The sequence below is a fragment of the Lissotriton vulgaris genome, chromosome 9, assembly GCF_964263255.1.
Source record: "Lissotriton vulgaris chromosome 9, aLisVul1.2, whole genome shotgun sequence".
Lineage (NCBI taxonomy): Eukaryota > Metazoa > Chordata > Amphibia > Caudata > Salamandridae > Lissotriton > Lissotriton vulgaris.
In genome coordinates this window covers 421,013,958-421,031,324 of record NC_141697.1, presented here as the reverse complement: position 1 = coordinate 421,031,324, position 17,367 = coordinate 421,013,958, and the positions used below count along the sequence as shown (strand labels likewise).

At 50.8% G+C, this 17,367-nt stretch overlaps 1 protein-coding gene across 1 annotated transcript in view; it reads right to left on the bottom strand.

The window, feature by feature from the left end:
- TRAF3 (TNF receptor associated factor 3) overlaps positions 1 to 17,367 on the bottom strand; it is a 557,290-nt gene that overhangs the window by 437,978 nt on the left and 101,945 nt on the right. The window lies entirely within an intron of this gene.

The following is a 17,367-nucleotide window of genomic DNA, read 5'->3' as shown; positions in this document are numbered from 1 at the left end:
ATATTATTTCAGGAAAGCTCTGCAGTTGACAATTTATAGCACATTAGTTTCTTTCTTTTAACCCATACCTCCCTGTTACCCTTGACAATAATAGATTGGTCTGTTTCTTTAATAAGTTATTTTGTGTATTTGTTGATTCCAGTTTCTAGCATAATTTTCTACTGGTGTGTTTTCCCAAGCCACAAGTCTAACAGTACTTGAGACTGTTTTGCCTTGTTTACCGTGTAACTGTGTAAAGCGCTCTGATACCCTCACGGGTCAAGTGTGCGCTCTATAAAACATTAAAATAAAATAAAATAAATAAATAATCAGTTGGCCATCTATCAATTCTCTTTGGCAATGTTGGTCAACTCATATGTGATCTGAATGGTGGTGTTTTAATTTGCATTCCGTCCCCCCTTCAGTTAATTACAAAGGTAAGTGATCTGGTTTGGCCATCTGTTTCAGCATTGTATCCCATGTCTGTGAATCCTAGTTCCCTACGTATTTCTCTGATTGCATTCATATCCGCCTCTATGCATATCAGTTGGCGGTTTAGGTCATCTCTAGTCCCTTGATAGGCAATTTTTTGCTTGCAGGAATAGACCCCCCCCCCCCCCCCCCCCAATAAATGTGCATTCGACTTTAGCTTTTTTTTTAGGTCTCAGCATGCCTCAAAGTAGGCATGTTTGCTGGGATGTAAAAAATGTTCCTACCCACTAGATCAGTTTGTGGTAATTTTTTGCTACTATTCTGTCAGTTTGCTTCATGACTATACCATGTGGAAAAAGGATGCCTCCCCCTTCCTGCATCCAGAGCTTGTGTCTGATAAGCCCGGGTCAGGTATGCTTGATAACGGAAACAAATTGATGTATTTAAATCTGTCATACTTGGACACCATTTTCGGGAAGACTTTATTATATTCTTTCTCTGTCAATGTTGTATTAATTTGCATTTCCCATCTTGATCTAGCCTGGTGCGGGGGGGGGGGGGGGGGGGAGGGGAGGGGGGGACACACCAGTCTTGAGCATTTGGTATAGTTGGGTTACTGCTTTGTGACCTTTTCCCAGTATAGGTCAGGAACTGCACTACTGGTAGACCATATTTGTATCTAATGTCATTGAATTATTTAATATATCCAGCTGGATATAGTTCTTCAGGTTTAGAGACACCTGCCTTTGAGCAGTCTAGACTTAACTAATTTCTGCCAGTTCCTCCAAACTCCACAGCCGGAAATCGTGCGTGTAGTGATACTACACCATAAGCCCTACCAATCATTTTGAATGTTTTCACTACTGTGCTGCCACTTTAGCCCTGGTTCCACCGAGTTTGACAATGTAACAGATTATAAAATCTCCCATTCTTCATTAATTTACCATTCCCAGACATGCCTTCACTTTTTATAGAGCTAGGGATTTGAAATCACCATTTCTTAGTTTTTCTGGTAATTTCACACAAAAAAAGATGAACAATCTTTACAACAATCTTCTTAAAAACGCTTTGAGTTCAACTGTTCTCATCTTAAAGTAAGCTCATATGCATTTTGCAGCTTGCTTCACTGCCTCTAAGTGAATTTGCACACCCTAGTACAGGGCTTATTCCACAAATGCCCTTAAAATGAAACCACTACAGTAGTTCAGTTATCCTCCATCTGTTCTGCCACCCCCATTGGTTTCTGTGGAATCCAGGATAATGTCCTTCGAGAAGGTAGTACAAGATCTGTGTTAGTTGAAGTCCGATTTTTTTTTAATTCAGCTCTTGAATGTTGCGGTTGCCCTATTATTTGCAAAAAAAAAAGTGCTTGATTCATCTGAAAGGCCTCTCTTGATGGAGACACTGAATCACGTCTGTACATGGGTCAGTTTTATTAAATTATTGATGCTATTGCACACACAACTCGTGGCTTGGAGTTGGACCAATGATCTCTGATACCTTTTCATTGACTAGGGGCAGCAGGAATGGCTGCCCGCTTTCACCCTCTATTGTTCATACTGCCCATGGAACCTCTGGCTTGTTACGAATGTCATAATGACGGAGGACTATTTTGCTCAGGCCACCTATTGCTCTCCATGTATGCCAACAGAATTTGACTCCTTATACGACAGTCAGCTGCTAACCTTTGTCCCCTGATGAGAGAGGTTATTAGATTTGGCTAACCAAAGTGTCCATAATTTGGGGGAAGACAGAACTGTTTACAATCACTCTGAATACATTTACCAGTGACCTGGAGTTTCGACTTAGTGGGTGGAGGATTCAATTAGATATTTAGGGATTATTTTACACATAAACTCCAAGGCAGCATACACTTAAATTACAGGCCGGCAATAGACAAACTATCCTATCAAATAAATAAATGGATAAGATTAACAAGCTCTCTGGCAAGCCAAAATACACCAATAATTTAAACGGTCAAGTTAAGATCACCACTGTAAGTGATGTGATCTACTGACTAATTTTGCAGATCTTATAGATAAATGGCAGAGATGTATAATTATGCAACCCCTATTTGTCAGTGGTCCTGTAATGACCTCTTAAATAGTATGGTTAGTTGTATGGAGGGATTACTATTGAGCAGGAAACGTATATTTCTTATATTTGCCGAACAGTCTTAAAGTAGAATTGGTGGCAAATCTCTATTTATTGTGCCACTTATATGAATTCTGTGTACATTCATGTTCCATGATACGTATGTAACGTTTGTAAACTTGTTTTACACCCTTCTGTAAGTTTGTAATGCAAAAAAAAATAATATTTTTTTTATTTATTTCAGGTCAGTAGCTATAAAAACTTTAAATCAACTATTTCACACCACCTATGCCCCACTATGGTCATGTCGCTTCCACTTCAGCAGAATGGTTTTAACCACTTCCTTCTGGTTTGGATGTTCAGAGTGCAATCCGAAAAGGAAGTGGTCTTCTAGCTCTTCCTTACTAGGGGAATGCACACAATTTCCAGATAACAATCCTGAAGAGCCTCATGTGTTGTTGCATTTGGTAAGTGGGAGAATGCTGAAGCTTTATTTTAAGGAAATAAGTTTTGTATGGGAGCTGGATCAGGTCCAGGTACAACTCCTAGCCTGTTGAGCCCTTAAGACTGCAGATAAGTTGAGGCCGGAGGGTTTTATGCAGCCTTCTCTTCCGACAGCCAGTCTGCCTCACCTCACTATGCTGCTATTGTCAAAACCGGAAGCACGAGGTAGTTCACCTCAAATATAATTCAGGGATGCATATTTTCTCCATCAGTAACTAGTGTTTAACAAATACAGGGTACATGTGCTCCCCGTCACGTCTAATGGTTTCCCTGAAAACAACCTAATGAGGGTAACAACAGACGGTGGGCGTGGCTAGGCACGCAATGGCGGCGGTCGCACTCGGGTAGAGCTCCGAGCCGAGCTCCCCTTCCCTGGGCCGATTCTCCGCTCATTTTCCCTGCAGCTGCCTGAAACAACGAGCAGACCATCGCAGAGGCAACACCGACCTGCTGGCCGACTTTTGAGCCGAAGAGTTGATCCTGGCCGCACCGGGCCTTCCCGGGGACCTCCTGCGGGATTCCTTGCTGCCCAGCTGGCCGGAGTAGATACGCGAGGCCGTGGCTCTGAACTGACTGCTGGGCCTGCGCATGCGGCCTAAGAACCAGTACGCACGGCCTTCCTGCCTGCCGGAGACAGGATCTGAAGCCCCCCTGCCTCTCTGGTTCGAGAACAACTGCACTCCCGAGGATTTACTGGAGACCCGGACCTAAGGAGAACGGAGACCTCACCCACCCAAACCGCCTGTTACTCCGGTGAGGGCCCGAAGCACGAGCGCTGCCACCCGGCTGTTGAGTGCCATGGTTGGAGGCGCCGCGACCCCCTGGGAGAATACAATCAACGCCTCGGCGGGACTGAGACGCCAGAAGAGGGGGCCTGCCTCCGGGGCTTGCCAAATAGTCACCGATGCGCGACGGGGCCCCTCCTCACTCGCGGGTGATATTTAAGTGGACAGAAAACCTCGCTGGGAGCCTGAATTGGGCGCCGCGGCCCGTGCAGAGGAGACGCTGGAAGCCTGCTGGAACCATCACCCTGAAGTAAGGCGCACACTCGCGGCACCCGGCTGGCAGGGGCGCTGCCTGGCCCCGGTCAACACGAGACTCCCCTGAGCCCCCTGCGACCGGCTGACCTGGGGCAGACTGGAGGAGGGTGCCCTGCTGTACCTTTGACGGAGGGTCAGGGCCGCCGGAGGCGCGACAGACAGTGAGAAAAGGCCCTGCTGTTGGTGGGGGAGACGGGGGCCCGCGTGAACTGAGAAGTCCTGCGATGCCATTTTCAACACCGGAGGTTACCTGCTCCCCCACGGTTAACCGCGGAGCCGTGATGCTGTAATCACAAACCCTCGGATCCTCCAGGGACCCCCCCGCGGACCTCCCGCCTGCTGCGGCTACCCTGCAACTAGTATGACTGCAAGCCTCCTGCTGACCGTTATTGCTGTCCACACCGAGACGAGGGTGAGAACTGGCACCTGCTAAGTCACGCTGACGCGCTTGCCTGGTCCGAAGGCCAGCGACGCCCATCGTCGCCGACACACGCGGCAACACCCTGCTGGCTGCGCTGGGGCCGTTACACATCCTAATACCCCTCTGACCTTAGGAACCACCAGGCTTCTTAAGACCACGAACTAAGGAGCGCCTCGCTACCAAGACCCCCTGTGAACTCTATCTGGCTAATAGTCTTGTTGCTCTGTCCATGTCCGGAGGGGTAAGAACACGTACCGGCACTGGGGGTGCCCCACCGAAAGGGAAGACTGACAAGGCATTGAGGAAAATGGATGCCGACCAGGTGACCACGAGGCTGGATAGCATGCTCGCTGCCATGGAACGCCTGGAAGAATCGCTCCAGTCGACCAGAACCTCATTGGAAACTAAAATAGACAGTGTCGCTATAGACCTTACCCACCTAAGGGAAGATCATAAAAAATCGGCAGATCGCACCAAGGTCCTGGAGGGAACGGTGGCGGACCTTGAGCCCCGAGTCAGTCAGACGGACAAACAAGTGCAGGACCTTCTGAACAGGGTCGAATTCTTGGAAGACCGTGCCGAGGATGCGGAAGGACGGGCACGCGAAACAACATCAGACTCGTGGGAATACCGGAAAAATGGGAGGGCAACAATCCCACCCACAATGTAGAGGACTGGCTGAGGACCATACTGCCGGAAGGCACGCTTTTACCCTACTTTGTGGTGGAAAGGGCGCACCGAGTGCCGACGAGGCCACTTCCCACGGGCTCCAACCCGAGACCACTGCTCCTCCGGATACTAAATTACAGCGACCGTGATTCTGTCCTGCGGGAAGCTAGAAGGTTCAGAGAAATTCGCATAGACAACGCCACAGTGATGTTCTTCCCGGATTACACTGTCCAAGTGCAACGTCAAAGACATTCCTTCCTTGAGGTAAAAAGACGGCTTCGCACAGCAGGTCTCAAATATTCCCTCCTTTTCCCCGCAGAGCTGAGGGTGGTGGCACGAGATAAAACTTATTTCTTTACTAGCCCTGAAGAAGGGGACGCCTGGCTTGATAGCAGCACTGACACGGCACCCAGACAAACACAGGACTTAGCGGCGAGATCACGGACACGTGGACCGAGATGTCGCCGTAGGAACAGAGTGCATCAGACTCGTCGCCCGGAAGAAGCGGCACGTCACTGCCCGCCCGCGGAACAGATTATCCAGGAGCAGAGGGATGCACTCCGCAGGGTCACCGAGCTTAGCAGCTCCCCGACATCAGATGCCGCACCGGGCACCAGCCCACGGATGATTCCGAGCGATGATGAAGCCATCTAGGGGATACCGGACTCTCAGCTTTCTGTAGACCTACCAGATATCACACCACAGACAGCAGACCTACTCAACTGAGATGATATGAGGAGCCCTGGCGGAGCTCACCAGAATGAAGGTGTTCGGAATGTGGACTGGATGGACGCTGCTGTGCCGTTGGAGCTTGGTGACGTCGGGGGCGACTTCCTTGTCTCTGGGACAGACTGCGGAGATGGGGCGCAGTGAGTATTGCTCCAGTCACCTGAACACTGACACGGTGCTGTAGTGGGAGGGCCTCCCTGCACCTCCTCTGCCCAACGGCCTTTGCCCATGGGAGACTGATCATGTTTATGGCTTGGGATATGCGGTCTAATTTACTTTATTCCAGAATGGCTGACTAGGCCGGGACTCCTGCATTGCAGACTAAGCCAAATTCGCTCAACAGACTCTGGCTGCGTGATGCCTAAACCGAATGGCCCAGGGAGGGATAGTGATTTCCCTCTTTATCCAGGTTGCTGTACTGCTGAGACTGTGCCTAGCACGTAACACCCCCTAGACTTGAAAAGTTGTTCCTCTCGATCGAGAATATGGATGGTGGCATATTTAGCTACTGCCCTTTTGGTATTTACCAATGGTTCACCCCCCTCTGGTTAACTTTGTTATTTACTCACTACCCTTTTTGTGTATTCCTGGGTTATGATATTCGTGTTGGTGGAGATGACTTTGGATGTGATCGGTGGGGATGTGTGGCGGACCCGGGGTCAGCTAATGCATTAGGGAGGGGGGGAGAATGCCTGAATTGATACTATGACTGCGATAAAAATCTGCACCTGGCACATTAGAGGCATGCACACGCCATCACGCCGCTATCAAATATTCTCATACCTCAAAAGACACCGGGTCCAAATTGCGCTCTTGCAGGAAACACATTTGAACAAGGCGGAAGCAATAGCGCTACGCCGCCGATGGAGGGGGCAATTGTACGCTACAGAATACTCCTCATACGCCCGTGGGGCGCTGCTATGGGTAAGACCGGGCACTCCCTTTGCAATGACACATTCTCACGCCGAGCCGGAGGGTAGGTATGTGCTTGTACACGGCCGTCTAGATGGGCATCCTGTGGTTCTGGCATCCATATACTCTCCCAATATAGATCAGGGGGCTTTCTCGCACACCTATCAGAGAAACTGGCACCCTGGCATGGAGTCCTCTGGATAATCGGGGGTGATTACAATGGCATACTGGACGCAACACTAGACCGTTCCGCTCCAACCCGACCTGATGCCCCCTCTTGTGGCACCATGAGGGCACTCATTCAGTGGGCAACACAGTGGGACTTACAAGACGCCTGGCGCACCCGCAATCCCAACACTCGGGTGTACTCCTACTACTCGGGGGCACACGCTCTACATGTGCGCCTGGACAGATACATGGTGTCATCGGAACTGTTGCCCCTTATTGCAGATACATAGTACTTGGGCCGAACACATTAGGACCATAACCCACATACACTAGACATAGCATGGGAACGCCCGCACCTGCCCATTCCTACTTGGCGATTACAGCCCGTCCTATTGCTAGACGCCCCCTTCCGAGATTCCCTACAAGCCTGTGTAGCGCAATACTTTGCAGATAATTCTGGCACAGCGTCCTCCCCACAGATCGAATGGGACGCCCTCAAGATCGTGATTAGGGGGCATTGCCTGGGCACACAGGGGCATATGCAGAAAAAACTGGAGGAAGACCTGCAACGTGTGGAGGTTGACCTACTCCGCCGAGAGCAGGAAGCGGTGGCGGGGACAGATGGGCCGCTACTTGAGGCCCGGGAGGAATATACGCGACTGTTGGAGCGGCTATGTCACCTTAACTATGCAGCCCACTCGGCGCGCACACATCACCTTAGCGACAAACCTGGGAAACTATTGGCCTGGCTTGTCAGACAGGAAGACCGCACTACACCAGTGTCTGCCATTCACACGGCTGAGGAAGGGGTAGTATACACTCAGAGCAAAATACACCGAGCTTTTGTGCGACACTACCGGGCTCTATACCGGTCTCAGCTGAGAGTTTCAACTGAAGCTCTCACAGATTATCTCACAGATATACAGCTGCCACTTCTTACAGCTGCGCAGCAGGGAGACCTGGAGGCGCCACTCACGCCGGAGGACATGCGCAAAGCCATTTTTGCTCTTTCCAATGGCAAATCGCTTGGCCCGGATGGGCTGCCCGCCGAATTTTTAAAACATGCTCAGAAATCATAATCCCAGAGTTACTTAAAGTGTATACTGCTGCAATAGATGACTCGGCGCTTCCTGCCACACTCAATGAGGCCACTCTTGTCTCGCTTCTGAAGCCCGGCAGGGACGACACAAACATGGGCTCATACAGACCTCTTGCCCTGTTAAACACAGATTACAAAATCTACACTTCTATCTTAGCCCGGCGCCTAGCCACTGTGGTCTCTACCCTTGTCGATCGTGACCAGAACGGCTTCGTACCTGCGCGAAGCACCTCCTACAATATCCGCCGCCTCTTCCGGATACAGGAAACTGCTGCGCTGCACTGGCCAAGATCAGGGTGCCTGGTGCTGGACCTTGAGAAAGCCTTTGATTCTGTAGAATGGCCCTACCTCAAGGCAGTGATGGAAAAATTCAACCTGGGAGACACATACGTCGACATGGTTGGATTGCTCTACCATAGACCCAGTGTGCGAGTGCAAACAGGCAGGCTGCTTTCGGATAAAGTGGAAGTGCGTAGAGGAACTCGACAGGGCTGCCCCCTGTCGCCACTACTCTTCTCCCTGGCCATAGAGCCTCTTGCAGCGATATTGCGAATGCGAGGAACAGAATGGGGGATCCCGATGACAGATGGCTTACATGTGGTCTCGCTTTATGCGGACGACCTGCTTCTGTATGTGCGCGACCTCGCCTGCGTGCCGTGCTTATTATCAGATATATTCCAGACATTTGAGGAAGTGTCGGGACTGAGGGTCGACTGGGCCAAGTCCGGAGTGTACTTGTTTAGTCCTGACACACAGGAGTGCGATGTTCGCTTCAGTGAAATTCGGCTCGCCTGGTATCCCACTACATTCAAATACCTCGGGATGCACATCTATAGAGACCCGTCAGACATAATGGAGGGTAAACTGATGCGTGCAATCTCCTCATTGCACGCACAAATGGCCTTCTGGAAGACACTGCCCCTAAATGTGCCCAGCCGGATAGAGCTGTCCAAAATGATAGTGTTGCCAAGGCTGTTATACTACTTCGCCAACATTCCGCTGTATGTCCCTGCCCGAGTGTTCCGCAACCTAGACAATATGATTCGGAACCTAATCTGGAACGATGGGCGACCTCGCATTGCATTGACGAAACTCTACTCGCCCACTGAGGCTGGAGGGTAGGCAGTCCCCAATTTAGAATTATATTATCTTGCGGCACAGTTGCAATGGGTGTCGTACTGGCTGAGTGGCAAAAACCTGGATGACACCGCCACCGACGCCACTGTATGGACCCATGCACAAATATGCACGCTGTTCCACCCTCTGACCAAGGGACCCCGCCCGTTACCATTACATGTGGAGGAGGCTCGCAAATGCTTCCTACGCAGCCTGAAACTGACCAGAGAAGTCAAGCCGTATGCTCCCGCGCTCCCCCTGCTGGGCAACCCCAGGCGGGGTGGAATGGTGACATCGCCCATGCTGGAGAGCTGGACTACGGCTGGTGTGGAAACCACGGGCGACCTTTATGCAGATGGAACTATGCTCCCTTTTGAAGATCTGGCAGAGAGCACAGGCTTGCCAGCCGGACAATTCCTTCTCCATGCATCCATACTACGCGTATACACGGAATCCTGGGGTGATATACGCGAGGAACTACCAATGCACCATCTCATGCAGTACCTGCATGTCATGGGTAACGGCTCCCATATTATACATTGGCTAGCGCAGGCCCTTCTCGTGCATACGCAGCGATCCATGCAGCCACTGCGAGATAAGTGGGCGGCCTCCCGAGGGAGGGAATGGACAGACAAGGAATGTACAATGGTATTAGCCAGCCCCGTAAATATCCCACGCAACTCCTGCTTCAAAATAATACAGTTTTACATATTACATCAGGCATATCTGTCGCCAGATAAGATTAATAGATATTTCACAACCACCACCGCCAGCTGTCCCCGATGTAATCTGACAGGCGCGGACATAATGCACATGCTCTGGCATTGCCCCACTCTTGCCACGTACTGGAATGAGGTGACATCCCTTTTGACGCACAACGCTGGCGCAGGCCTACCCCACACATGGGAAGCATGCATCCTGGGGTTGTATAAGAGGACCAAATTGAATAAAGTGCCGGCCAGATTCTGGGACCTAGGGCTTATTACTGCCAAACGCATGCTCACTAAACACTGGAAAAAGAAGGAACCTCCGCTCACCAAGTACTGGTGCATTTCCTTTCTTAACTGGGCGAGGGCTGAGAGCACAACATTGCACCGAGAAGAAACGGCGGGTTTGAGGAAGTTCCCAATTGCACAACTCTGGGATGATACCTTGAGTTCCTTCCGGCAAGAAAGCGCAGCTAGGGGGCTCACTTAGGTGTTGACGCATTTGAAGAGACACACACCAAGGAGATACGGCGACACCACGGGAATAGACTGTATTGTCCCCCTGACACCTGCGAGCCTCGGGGGCTGGCGCTGTGACGCCTCCCGGTTGATGGTGGCTGGACCTCCCCTGTTCCATTGAGCGACGATTGCAATATACTTCTGCCATACTGGCCGCGGATCCGCACACTCACCCACACGACTGTGCACTGATATACCTCATGACACTATACTCCCAATGACACGTCCTATCTTCCCTATATTCCCCCTTTTCTTTTTCACATATTTTTTCCCCGCCTCACTCGGAGATCACTTAGTGGCACCCGAAACCTTCATTTTTATTTTTAACGGTTTATTGCCCTGTTGGGCCCTTTGTCCTCGATTGGGACTAGTTTGGAAGTTAATATGGCAGGTCCAACTGCCATACTTGTTAAGCTATTGAATATATTGATTCGGAGGTCTAGACACATCCAATATTCGATATCCCTGGCCACACGATACATCTGACGCTACCACACACTGTCGGCCAGACATGAGGTGAACACGTACAAGAGTCACAAATCCATGCCACCTCCTACAGGACTTCAACACACAATACCCCGAGAATGCATTGCCCTACATCTAGAGTGTTATCACGTACAATGCAGCTATATTATCAAACAGTATTGCTCTAGCCTCACTGTTACAGGACTTGATGCACGTAGAAATTATCTTGCATACAATGTAACTGCATTACCTACCTGTGCTGAAATTTCTCTTATGCAAAAGTATATGAAAAGAAACTTACCGTTATATCTTGGCAATGTATATCCATGTATCGACGGATTGTTTACATAAATCAATAAATATATTCAAACAAAAAATAAGGGTAACAACAGACACCTCCACACTGCCACAGTCTGCAATCCCTTTAGTCCCAGTTCTCTCAAGAGAGGGACAGCTGGAGTCCCTTGGGGTATGAGAAGCAAATGTTTTAGAAACAGCTTTCATTTATATCCAGCTCAATCTTGGCATGAACCCCCAAAGCTCCACACCACATAAAGCTTGAGCCCTAACTACATTACAACATTGGGCACATTTACTTCCACCCAGCTGAGCGGTAAGCCTCAGTATCGCTATATACATTAACCACAGACAAGTGTAGATTTCTGATCGTGAAACTTCTAGTTTCCTTTTTCCCAGAACCGAATGCTGCATACAGTTATTTTAAAGCAAGTCAGCCATTACTCAAAGAGATACGGTGAAAGGACAAAGACTCTGACAGCAAATGGTGAAGCACTTTGCCTAGAAAAATAGCTGGCTGAACCTATGGGAGATTATGCACCAGCCGTTGTTTTATTTAAATGGGATAACATTCTCCACGTTGGTTTGTGGTTCCAATGGTCAATCTGAAAAGCTAGCTCACCAAACCGCAAACTACTCTGGCCGCCCAACATGCCCTATGCAAACAATTCACAAGAAATACATAAAATATTTTAAGGGTCTGGGAGAAGCAATTCCATTTTTATCTGAACATTTCTCAGGGTACTCTTGATAGACACAGGACCTGCTGCACAGCTTCCAGTTTGGTTATAGCTTTGCACTTTCACGTCATTCACAGACTGCTTTAAAACTTTGTTTAAAATTCCCACTTTTCCTTTAGGTCGGTTTCCCTTCGTAGCTGCTAATTCCAGGAGCAGTCTCCCACTGAAAAAGGTTTTTACTTCTACTGTGTTTATTACTTACTTTTGGTACATAAATGTGTGTTGTTATTATTATTACTATCGTCATCCTATTACATAATAAAAATACTAAATTACAATAACAACAATAGTGTTTATTTAGTACTTCTATTGTCATAGGCTTGCAGCGTCAAATATCTGTTAATTGATAGACCTTTCCATGCCACCTCTTTGTCCTTTGCTCCTGTTAACATAGCGATTAGTAATAGTAGCTACAGATCAGATATAAGTTTAAAGCAAAGGACCCTTTTATTGCTCATAAACACAAAGACACAAGTGTTAGGAGATTAGTTTGGCTTCATATTATATGTTGCTTTGTTTGAAAATAAAGATGAACCGACTCTGCTCTATTTAATTTCCAGTTTTTAACATCTAAGCAAAGGAAGTGTATGTTTTTTATTGCTGTTCATATTATCCAAAGAGGGAAAAACCGATTAATTATCAAAAAGACAAAACATTTTTTTTTAAGTAAAAGGGAAAGGGTGACACGTATGCTTGTATTACCACGCATGCAAGTGCATATGTGTCATGAGCACTCGCTCCAGGAACGGACGGGGCTTTGTGGCATTTCAGCCCCCTTCTAAACCGGACCGAACTCGCTCTTATTACATGCCGGATACTGGTGCTTAACTACTCTGCAACTAGTGCTCACTTTTAAGTGGACAACACAATATTGACCAGCCGGGTCGGAAGTAGAACCGGGTGAGAGGAACTGAGAGATTGGCAAACTGTACAGCCCTGAAGAAGTCGCGGGTATTCCCAGATCGACCAAACAGATGTTGGCTGGACGAAAAGAATTAAAGACGAAGATCTGACAGTAACGCATTGTTCTCTTTTTTGTATAACCTTTTGAAATTCTATGTTACTCTTAATGCATGCGTGAGCGAAGAATTGTCAGATTTAAGTAATGACCTTAGGGTCAAAGTTTGGAGGGTTAAGGGCGATTCCCCTCCCCTTGAGCACTGCAACTGATTGTAACAATTTACCACAAAACTAATACGGTAATATATGAGCGCCAGGGATTACCTAGTTCCAATTCACCCCATCAGTACATTAGCAGAGTTATGATGTACACTTGCGTTTGTATCACTAGACATGCGCACACATACGGCACAGCGGGGCAGCCATTTTGCTTTTCTTTTAATTAGTGATCCAAGATGACGGGTAACAATCATTAAGAGGTAACATATTTTTTAAATTTATGCAAAAGCATAGTTTAAAAAAAGATGCAGCATGGCATTAAAGAAGGCCCTCTTTAAAAAGAAACAAAACAACTTTTTTTTGTAATTGAAAAAGTGACAGGGGGTGGGTAGGCACGGGAGAGTAAGGGAGGAACGTGAGGAATGGGGAAAAGAAATGAAAAGCAAAAAATGCCTGTCAGGTTGAGGAAAGAGGAGCTGCGGATCAAAAAAGCAGCATGTTACGCTCAGGGAGGTGGCAGCTATTTCTGATGGAAAACAGTATGCAAAGGAAAGAGCAAGAAAACATATGCCCTCTATTGGAGTGCAGAAAGAAAAACAACAAAGTTGTTGTCTGAATGTGAGCAATGTAATGATCGTAATTATCTAGGGGGCATGGTTAGCCAGCAAGCATGGCGGACGTGTCCGCGTAGAGCTCCAGTACAGTGCCTCTAATTATCCTGACATTTACCTGACAGAGGTGCTCCCATAGCCCATGCTACACGGAACCGGTGTGGGGACGTTGCGGGGAGCCTGATGAGCGCAGTGGGTCCGGTACCGGGTCAGCAGCAGTGACAGAGGAGACCACCGGCGAGCAGGGACATTGAGGCCTGTAGCAGAGTGGCGCGAAACGCGCCTGGCGACCGTTGGGGCTGCTGTGCTCTGCCAGGTGGCGTTCGGTGCTGCCCGAATCCAGGAGACCAGTGGACTCCGTGCCGGAGCAACGGGGAGACAGGCGTCGAGGAGCAACTGGCAGAGCCTACGAGCGGCGCCTGGTGCAGCCCGGGAGGGGCGGCCGTGCAGACAGAGACCGCCGTTGGGCAGCGATACAGAGGCCCGGGTGGAGTGGTGTGGGACGAGCCTGGCGGACGGTGGAACTGCTGTGCGCCGCTGTGCGGCATTGGATGCTGCCTGGAGCCCGGGTGGCCAGTGGACCCTCCGCTGGAGCTCCGGGGAGATCAGCGTGCAGAAGCTGCTGGCTGTGTTCAGTGAGCGGCGTCCCACGAGGACTGAGGGGGCGGCGGCTCCTGCGGCCTGCCTGGACTGAGGCCTGGTGCCGCAGTGGGCGCAGTCTGGAGACAGCCGGTGCTTGAGAGGCCCCCCGGACGAGGCGCAGAAGGCAACCAGTGGCAGCCGGCAGCGCGGGTGAGCAGTGGTGCCTGGGACAGACCAAGGAAGCCCTGTCGTGGTGTCTCGAGCCCAGCAAAGCAGACGCGGTGGCAGAGGGTTTTGGCCTGAGATGTGAGTCGGCTGGGCGGCGCTGCAAACCACGAGAGGCGTAGCAGTAGTCAAGTGGCAGTGTGGGGAATCCTGTGCCCGGGGCTTGGGGCCCGAAAAGACCGACACTGCAACGGAGCCTCAGGTGTGTGACCGGGATCGGACACTGCATTGGCTGTAGTGCGGGGCTGCCCAGGGGTCAGTGGCAGGCAGTGGAGACTACACCCAGGCCCGTACGAGTGCAGAGGGAGGCATTGGACTGAGTGGGTCGCAGCGGAGAGTGGTGCCCTGCGGTTGGCTGCCAACAGTGCCCTTGGACTGAGATCCTTTGGTCAGAGCGCTGGATCTCGACGCCATTTTGCGGCGGGCGCCATTTTGCCTGGGATCGATCTTTAGGTCCAGGGGCTGTGCAGGGCGTGTTGGGCCTTGCTGTTGTGGCGCTGCCGGGAGACATTGGAGGAACGCAGCAATAGCCCATGGATGTGGAGGCATTGACGCAGTGAGCTGTGGAGAGCTGGAGAGCGTGTGCCCTACCAGGTCACGCTGTACAGGTCAGTCACTCGCCTGACACACCGGAGGAGTGTTCGCGGGTTGTTGTGCGCTGGGGCCTATCTGCGCTGGCGCCTGGCCCGGATCGGCGAACCCCCCTGGCAGAAGCGGGTGGCACTGGATTGGCGAGGGGTCCTCTCCTCTGAGACGCTGGTGGGGGCCTGGTGCTGAGTGCTGGGCGGCAGTCGACAGGTGTGGATGCCTTCTGCGCAGCAGCTAGCGATGGGCAAGCTCAGAGATAAGTCCCTGCAGAAGCAACAGGTGGCGGATGGACTGGGCTCAGCAAGCGGATCGCAGGGTGACGAACTGGGCCCGGCGGCGGCCCTCGCGGCTAAGGTGAAGTCTGTGTTTGGCAGCGGTGGAGCGCATAGGCACCACGTTGGCACAAACAAAGGTATCCCTAGAGGCCCAAATTGATATGGTGACGTCGGACTTCACTTTACTCCACGCCGACCATCGCAAGCTGGTGGAATCAGTCGCTGAACAGCGCCAGTCATTTCAGGAGTTGCAGCCAATGGTGCACACCCATGCATCGGCGCTCCAGGTCATCATGGACAGGGTCCATGTGCTGGAAGATCGCATTGAGGACGCGGAAGGGCGCTCTCGGCGCAACAATGTCCGGGTGGTGGGGCTTCCGGAAGGAGAGGAAGGGAGAGCTCCGGAGCGGTACACTGAGTCCTGGTTGCGGGACCTCCTGCCCCCGGAGGTGTTGTCCCCACACTTCGCAGTAGAAAGAGCGCACAGGGTGCCAGCGCAAAAGCTTCGACCTGGAGCCCGACCTCGCCCGTTTCTTTTCCGATTACTTAACTATCGCGATCGGGATGTAGTGCTGCGCGAGACACGAAAGCTGGATAACCTGACAGTGGGGAATAGCCGTGTGATGTTCTTTCCCGATTACACGGCCACAGTGCAGAGAAGAAGGAGTACATACCTGGCGGTAAAAAAACAGCTGAGGGAACTGGGACTGCCATACTCCTTGCTGTTCCCTTCTCGCCTCCATGTGATTACCAAGGAAGGGGCCCGCTTCTTTGACAGGCCGTCGGATGCCTGGGACTGGGTGGAGGAAACAGGGCAATGGAAGGGCACAAGACCCGAGAACGCGGAGGGGGGCGGCGACTGGCAGGTGCAAAGGCCGAGAAGACGCAGGAAATGTGGTGCTCAGAGCGGCCAGGGTGCTGGCCAAGCTGCGCCCAGCCCAGACAAAATACGGCTTGAGCGTAGGAAGCACTCGAAGCGGTTGTGAACTTGGGAGCAACGCAGGGCACTGCCTGAAAGGCCTTCCAGAAACGCAGTGAGCCAGACATGAGCAGCCCGTCATCCCCTTCAATTGTACTCTCCGACGACGCGACCATGCCAGTGGTAACACCACAAACAGCTAACCTCCTTATGTGATGTGTCTGGTGGCGCACGCAAATGGGACCTCACTCTTCATTTGGCATCTGATTGTGATGTCTTACTCATATCGCTGTTGTGCGTACTGTTGGGCCATGTTTGCATTCCTTCACATATACTTGCATGACTGGGGGGAAAATTGTGAGGCTGCGGGACAGGGGAAGTGATTCCCGGGCTACGTCTACAAATCCCGACAGGTTAATCCACTAGCGGGCTCCCTTGCAGACGACCCACACTGGCCAGGTGCGGATGCTAGGCATTAGATATTCGGAAGCACCTCCCGCGTTCCCAGGCGATATGCGGTGGGGGTGTAGAGCACTAGGATTGTTGGCAGCACACACACCCACACAGCAATCACGCTGAGATAAATCCGCCATGGTGGGGTGGATCTTGTTAAAGTTTGGACGTATGCCCTACCGGGGACTCGCCCTCTTTGTTATATCGTTTGTACCCGTTCACAGGTTTTCAATGCAGCACACTGGCCTTCATTTTCCCACTGGCGCTCCTAGACCCCCGTGGGGCGATCCTTTACCCAGTGCGCGTGCGAATAGGTCTGACGCATGACACACACTAACATAGTGACCTGGAACATCTGCGGTATGCACACCCCCTCTCGTCGTTATTCAATATTTTTATACCTACAACGTCATGGGGTGGGGATTGCCCTTCTCCAGGAAACACACATGACCCTGGTTGAGATAGAAAAGCAGCGCAGGCGCTGGAGGGGGCAGCTCTTTGGCACAACCTTCTCTGCTCATGTGCGCAGCACTCTGATCTGGATAAGGGCGGGTGCCCCATTCAACTGTACAGACGTGGTGGTGGATCCCGAGGGTAGGTACACGCTTGCGCGCGGGCGACTGAATGGCCAGGAAATTCTATTAAGCTCCCTTTACGCCACGAACACAGAGCAGCCTTCTTACTTAGATAGCCTGAATCGCATC